Source organism: Hibiscus syriacus, unplaced genomic scaffold (assembly GCF_006381635.1).
Source record: "Hibiscus syriacus cultivar Baekdansim isolate YM2019G1 unplaced genomic scaffold, ASM638163v2 tig00111504_pilon, whole genome shotgun sequence".
Lineage (NCBI taxonomy): Eukaryota > Viridiplantae > Streptophyta > Magnoliopsida > Malvales > Malvaceae > Hibiscus > Hibiscus syriacus.
This window is the reverse complement of record NW_024063107.1, coordinates 637,464-645,348: the sequence shown is the minus strand read 5'-3', so window position 1 is coordinate 645,348 and position 7,885 is coordinate 637,464. Positions and strand designations below refer to the sequence as shown.

Genomic DNA, 7,885 nt, shown 5'->3' with positions numbered 1-7,885 from the left:
AAAAACCAAGAGGACCACCTGAGTCAACTCTCCGCGGACCAAACGGCTAACGAGAAATTGTTACCTAAGCAAACGGAAATTGTGGGGCCCATCATCAAATCTATAATTGTTTAATTAAATTTGGTAATTATTTTAACAATTTTTTTTCAGATTAATAATTTAATTTTTATATATTTTTTAAAATTCAATTATTAAAAAATCATTAAAAAAATTAATGAACTCTTATATACTTTATCTAAATGTAAAGTGTCAAAAAGAGCGCTAATTATAATTTAATATGGACTTGTTTTTATTTTATTTTCTCTGCACATTTGTTTTGTTTCCCCCTCTATTTTCCTCTCCTGTTTTCTTCGCCGGGAAATTAAGTCAGTTATCGCCGGCGAATTGCCGGTAAAACGAAATCGCGTTTTATCAACAGAGAGGTATCACTTTTCGCGCAAGACATTATCTCGTTTGAAAATATTAGACATTCTTTTAAATTTTGTATTTATTCAGTCTGGTTTTCACCTTTTCTTCAATTTTTAAGGGAATTTTCCACCACAGATCTTGTTCATGAGCGAGATTTAGATTTTATTCTTCTGTTCTTAACTGATTTTGTTTTAATTTTCGATGAATTTGAGGAAAATAATAGGAATTTAGGTTCCTTATTTGTTTGTTTGGTTTTGATGGAAGAACGGTCGAGATCTGGGGAGCATTCGGGGATTGTGGTGAAGAGTAGGAGCCAATCGGGGTGTTTGATAGTGAGGAAGAAAGCGGATGTTTCGGGTGGACCCGGGTCCACAGGGATCCGTAAGATTTACGAGTCTAAAACAGATAAGAAGAGGTCTAGGATGATTATGAGTGATTCGGGTTCTAGCGATGAGTTAGTAATGCCACCTCGAAGGAGGTTGGGCCGGAGACGTTTCAAGTTGTAATGGTTTAGCTGTTTATGAAGAGAATGGAATTGGTAGGAAGAGGAATAGGGAGGAGAGGATAAGGGCAAGTGAGGAAGGTTTCATTGGTTGGAATGATGAGGATTTTAGTGAGAGTAAGAGAATAGGTTAGATGCGTTCAACCTTAATGAGTATGGTGGACTTGATAACGATATGATTATGAGAAGGAACAGATTTGGTTATGGTGGAGACAATGTACGTGGGAGGAGATTGCTGGGTTCAATGCCTGCGGTTGCTCAGGTGAGTATAGAGACGGAATATGAGAGTGGTCCAAGCAGGCATGCTTTTCATGAGAAGAAGAAGAAAAATTTGTACCTCGATAAAAGTGAAAGGATGAAACGGGTTAATCATGATGATAGAAACAGGTTCAGGAAGGATAGGGATGGTATTCCGATGCATTATCCTTTGTTGAGGGAGAGGTATATGGTTGATTCAGATGAACACATTAGGGTTCAGGGGAAAAATGGTGTTTTGAAGGTAATGGTGAACAAGAAAAAGAATATTGGCGATCCTTTGAAAATTTTGATCACTTGGAAGTTGAGGAGGGCCGGAGTGGTTCAAGGATTGACGATGCAGTTAGGAGGAACTTGCATGTTCGTCCATCATTGTACTCGGAGACAGGAGTTCTCGAGAAGCCTGTTTCATTTGGTAGGAAAGAGAGAAAGAAAAAGAGTTTGATAAGGACACAACAACTAAGAAGAATAAGGTCTCTGACTGTGATTTAGAGGACAGTGATACATCTCCGAAGCTACGACCAAAGGATTCTGAAACTTCTAACCCAACAAAGAGGGTAAGTAGCAAAGAGGAGAAAACTCAAGTTGAGCAGCTTCAGTCTACCAGAATCAAAGAAGGAAAAGTTAGGCGTGGGTGTGGTACAGAAAAACAGAAATTGCGTACACAAATAAGGGGGATGCTTCAGGAAGCAGGTTGGACAATCGATTATAGACCAAGGCGGAACAGGCATTACTTGGATGCAGTGTACATCAACCCTTCTGGAACTGCATACTGGTCCATCATCAAGGCATATGATGCACTTCTAAAGCAGCTAGACGAGGACAATAACAGGAATCGCTTTGGGGATGGTCCGGCATTTGCCCCACTATCAGATAAAGTACTCAGTCAATTAACAAGGAAAACAGGAAAGAAGAGGGAGATGAAAAAGAAGATAAAAGATGAGAAAGTGACAGTGAGAATGCTCGAGAACCTGTTTCTAGGAAATATTCAAGTATCAGGCATGAAGAAGAGAGTATGGATAGCTTGAGTCATGAAGAGAAACCAAGTTCCTTCATGAAGGGAGTCATATAAATGTAGGATGAATGACAATGATGCCTTCAGTGGAAATTCAAAAAGTTATCTTCATATGCGTGATAGCTATGAAAAACCATCATCTATATCCAATTCTCATCTTGTCCGTGGAAGAAAAAGTAGAAAACTTGGAAGATGCACCTTGTTGGTTCGTGTTTCTAATGTGGGTCCGTGTTCAGAGGGTGGTGACCTTGTTTCATATTCTGGGAAAAGAACACTGCTTGCCTGGCTGATTGATTCTGGGGCTGTGCAGTTGAGTCAAAAGGTGCTGTATATGAACTATAAGCATACAAAAGTACTGCTAGAGGGCTGGATCACAAGGGATGGAATTCACTGTGGTTGTTGTAGCAAGATCCTAACCATTTCAAAATTTGAGATTCATGCTGGAAGCAAATTGCGCCAGCCTTTTCAGAATATATATTTGGATTCTGGTGTTTCTCTCCTTCAGTGCCAAATAGATGCATGGAACAGACAAGTGGAGTCTGAGCAGATTGGTTATCATTCTGTAGATGTAAATGGTGATGACCCCAATGATGATACTTGTGGCATTTGTGGAGATGGTGGGGATCTAATTTGTTGTGATAGTTGTCCCTCAACATTACATCAGAGCTGCCTCAATATGGAGGTATTGTTGCCTAACTTTTGCACCTGCTATATAATGTTTTGCATATATAAATGGGGTTACTTTCTATTGTTTTCTTTTTTCTTCTTCTTCCCTATAAGCTTATCCTCCTTACAGCAACACTATTTTAGATTTTTTTTTTGAATTTGTACTCCTGTTGAAAGTTTTTTTGTGGGCTTGTTTACTTATTCTACTTTGTAGTCGAACACAAACTTGGCTTGTTCTTGTTAACAATGCTCTGCTTAGTGGCTTCACTTAGCTTTATATCTACACTCTTACAGTTTCTACCAGCGGGTGATTGGCAATGCCCATATTGCATATGCAAAGTTTGTGCTAATGGCAGGAGCGTTGCTCAAGAGGATGATATAACTGATGGTGTCCTTCTCACTTGCAGCCTGTGCGAGAAAAGATGTACCCATTCTCTTCTTTTTGGTGTTTTCAATACTTTTAACTTTGAAGTTCCTTTTTAGTTTCCTCTCTTTGGTTTCTTTTCAAAAATAATCTGATCCTTTCCACTTCTGCAGACCACAAATCTTGTATCAAAGTGACAAATGAGATTTATGTTGAATCCAACAGTTTAGCTCTTCCTTTTTGTGGGCAGACATGTAGTGAGGTAATATATTTTTCTTCTGTTGGAATTCTGAATATTGTAATTAGATGTAAACCAAGAAAAAGGGAATTGATTGTAGAAGCATTCATGCCCTCCGTATACCATCTAAACCTATCTTGCATCAAACTGTCGAGAAGGAAATAATGTTCGTTCGAAAGTAACTTCGGTTTTCATTACATGATGTTATTGACTTTTGTTGCTATGGTTTTTTGGCTAACACAATGTTACTATGAACCCTATTGGCAATGAAATTTTATTCGAATGTGGTGTTCACTGTTTTACCATGATACTATTAATCATAAACAGTCCATCGAGGTTTATGTATGTGTTATCTGCTAGATTGTATATTATGCCACTTGACATGGGATTTTTTTCTCCATTGCTGTGCATCTCAAAGTTTCTTTCTTTATCTTTGTTTGGGAACCATACTGTTTCTTCGAAACGTTTGAAGTGTGCAAGGCAAATATGTAGATTTGTACCTGTGGGTAAAACACTTATCATGATGTGTAGCAATAAATTTTGTATTTGCTGCAGTGTTTTTTTTGTTATCATATTGTTTAAACAGAAAGGTTGGTTTGTGGGTGTGTAATATTGTTATCAGGTAGATGCATCTATGTCATCATTTGATTCCGGAATTTGTTTTAGGTATTTCCCTTATCCAGTTGATGCATTATGAAGTCCTAGTTCCTCGCTTTTTATTTTCCCATGATAAAAATTGGTATATTTTTAGCTTGTTTCTATGCATTTTGTTCTGGTTCATGGCTTGCCTGCTTTCATATCATACCATGAAGGCACTATGTTTAAACATATGAAAGCACATATTGATTTTTTTTTTTTTGTTTCTACAGCTCTTTGAGTGTTTACAGAAGTATCTAGGGGTCAAACATGAACTAGAAGGAGGATTCTCATGGTCTCTTATCCGAAGAATAGATGCAGATTCATATATATTTGCCAGAGGGCTTCCACAAAGGGTGGAATGCAATTCTAAACTAGCTGTTGCTCTGACTGTGATGGATGAATGCTTTTTGCCCATTGTTGACAGGAGGAGTGGGATCAACTTAGTAAAGAATGTCCTTTATAATTGTGGGTAAGCATTTTGGTTGCCGTAGAGAAATGTCTGACAGTTTTATATATTATAACAGTTTTCTGAAGGGTCCGAGGGATAAATTTCGTATTTAATCAGTGTTTGATATTACTTTATTCAACAGTTTAAATTTACATTCAACTCTTGCTATGCTATGATTTGGGTTAATGCTCTTACCATTCTCGTCTTCTTTGTCAAATTTCAAACGTCTAACTGTTTGCAATTTACTGCTTTTATCTTCGAAGATCAAACTTCAACAGGCTGAATTACTCCGGATTCTACACTGCTATTCTGGAGAGAGGCGATGAAATAATTTCTGCAGCATCAATCAGGTAATTAACATTTTGGCATCTGTATGCTCTGCACCTTTTCCCCTTTGTGAAGGGTAGAATCTCTAAACAGAATTGCTCTGAATGCATCTGGATTACCTATCATTCTGATAACTGCATACCGATTTGGTATCTTATTTCCATATGGAGGTTTCATGGAACTCAGCTAGCAGAGATGCCATTCATCGGCACACGTCACATATACAGGCATCAGGGGATGTTCCGACGGCTTTTCGGTGCTATTGAGTCGGTAAGCTGTGAGGAGCGTGTTCATATGTGTATATCATGTCTGGATTGTCCCTAACTCAGTTGTTCTTTGTTTTTCTGAAGGCTCTCTGTTCTCTCAAGGTTCACAAACTTGTCATCCCTGCTATAGCTGAAATTACACATACCTGGACTGCAGTTTTTGGTTTCACTACTCTTGAGGAATCGGTTAAACAAGAAATGAGGTCGATGAATATGTTGGTCTTTCCGGGTATAGCTATGCTGCAGAAGGTCCTGCTGAAGCTAGAAAACACGGATGCAAACTTGACGACTGAGCCAAGATCTAATGAGAATATCACTCCTGAGGTGGCTAATGGATCCGAACCCGGCTCATCATCTGGGAATGATACTCAAAGAGTGTGATGATGGTGGTTTGCATCCTTCTAGTCGAATGAATGGTAAAACTACAGTTGCAGATTCAGATTCAGATTCGCGGTGTCCAAATGTGTCTGTAAATGATACTTGTGGAACCAGTGGTTCCTCAGATGAATCCCCGGAACCTAATAATGAAACTGCACTTACTAATTATCAAACAGCGGACACGAGGAATTTATATCGGCCGGATAGTAAATACGATGCAAGCCCTAGCTCAAGCCATGATGCACTTGACGTGCAGCATAATCCTGCTGAAGATAACCAGTCTGATGATGGCACTGATTCACAGTCGGGGAACAAGGCAACCGAATCTGCTTCGGACAGTGAAAATACCAGTACCTCTACGGACTGTAACGCCGTAGACAAGGCAAATAAAACAGAATCAGACTCTGGTACCAAGAAAAATACTCCCGATGGACATTGTAACAGTCAATCTTCTGATGAAGGCGATACGTGATGATGTTCATTGAGTCGATAACGAAGCCATTTCCGACGAACTTTGTAGTTTGAGTCTCGATTAAGGAAAACAAGCCTGCCGATCTCGATTCCGGGGGCAAATTAGCGAAACCGGCTTCCCCGTAGAAACCCCGATGCTATAGAGATGGAAACCAAATAAACATCGGATCTTTGTTCAGATCAATCGGGTTCTTCTGAGGAGCATAATGTGTGATCAAGAGTCGTATCACTGAAATCCTTTACTTTTTTACTGTAACATGTAATTAATTACCACCAGTTTTTAGGAAAAAATATATAATTTTTTTCTATCTCATTTTAAATTTGATCGGTATCCATTTTACGTAAGCAGTTTGTTTTTTTATTAATAAAACAGTAAAAAGCTATGGTTTTTTTTTCTACCAAAGTTGTAAAATAAAATATTTCGAATTATTGTGGGATTACTAATAATGAACTTTCTTATTTATTGTATTTGAGAATTTTATAACTAATTTATAATAAAATAAAGATGTATTAATTAGGTTTGTAAACGAATCGAACGCACACGACGGAGGTATGTTCATGTTCTTTCATTTAATACATAAATGAACATAAACGAACAACACAAACACAAAAAAAAAACTTATTCAAACACAACAAACGAATGTAAAAAAGTAAACAACAAGAATAACAATTTAAAATTCATTAATATAACCTGCAACTTTAGAGTTAATTTGTTCGAATACGACAAAAACATACATAAATCATAAAAAAGCTATATGAACATAACAATGTCTTAAAGTTAATTTGTTCAACAAACAATCTTCTTGAAATCCAAACAACTTCAATAATCTTCGTAACATATTCAACTTGCCATCTGTTCGAACATAAATGATCATAAATGAACGAACATAAACGAACATATAATCGAACGTTCACGAACGTAAATGAACGAACGAGCCCTTTGTTCATGTTCGTTCATTTAATTAAACGAATGCAAAATCTTGTTCATGATCGTTCATTTAATAAATAAACGCGCATAAACAAACTTCCCACCGCACGGTTCATGAACGGTTCGTTGAACGTTCAGTTCATTTACAGGCCTAGTATTAATTTATAATATTTCTTTAATCTTTGTGTAATCAATATTTTTTAAAATATACCAACTTTAAATAAAATTAACAAAATCATATATAAATAATAAGCGTAAACTCTATTCCAAATCATTTAATTATGTATTCGATAACAAACAAATCATTTAAATAATGGGTAAAGAACGTAAATGATACCCGATTATAGGATTTATTAAAAGTTATCATTTGATCGAAGGGCGAGATCTGCTGAGCATTCGGGGATTGTGGCGAAGGATAGGAGACAATCGGGATGTTTGATTGTGAGGAAGAAAGGGGATGGCTCGGGTGTAGCCGGGTCCAAAGTGACCCGTAAGATTTTCGAGTCTAAAACAGAGAAGAAGAGGTCTAGGATGATAATGAGTGATTCGGGTTCCAGCGACGAACTAGTAATGCCACCTCCAAGGAGGGTTGGGCCGGAAACAATTCAAGTTTGTAATGGTTTAGCTGTTCACGAAGAGAGTGAAATCTGTAGGAAGAGGTATAGGGACGAGAGGGTGAGACCAGGCGACAAAGGTTTCATTGGTTGGAATGGGGAGGATTTGACTGAGAGTAAGAGGAGTAGGTTAGAGGTGTTTGACTTTGACGAGTGTGATAGACTTGACGAGGATATGATTATGAGAAGGAACATATTTGATTATGGTGGAGAAGAGGTTGGCCGGAGGAGACTGTTGGGTTCAATGCCTGCAGTTGGTCGGATGAGTATTGAGAGAGATTATGAGAGTGGTCCAAGCAGCCATGCTCTTCCTGTAAAGAAGAAGAAAAAGAAGGATTTGTACTTCGATAGAAGTGAAGGGATGAG

At 37.8% G+C, this 7,885-nt stretch overlaps 1 pseudogene; it reads left to right on the top strand.

Annotated features, from left to right (window-relative positions):
- The first annotated feature begins 327 nt into the window (after window positions 1-327).
- On the top strand, window positions 328-5,658 carry LOC120164010 (annotated as a pseudogene).
- Window positions 5,659-7,885: the final 2,227 nt, after the last annotated feature.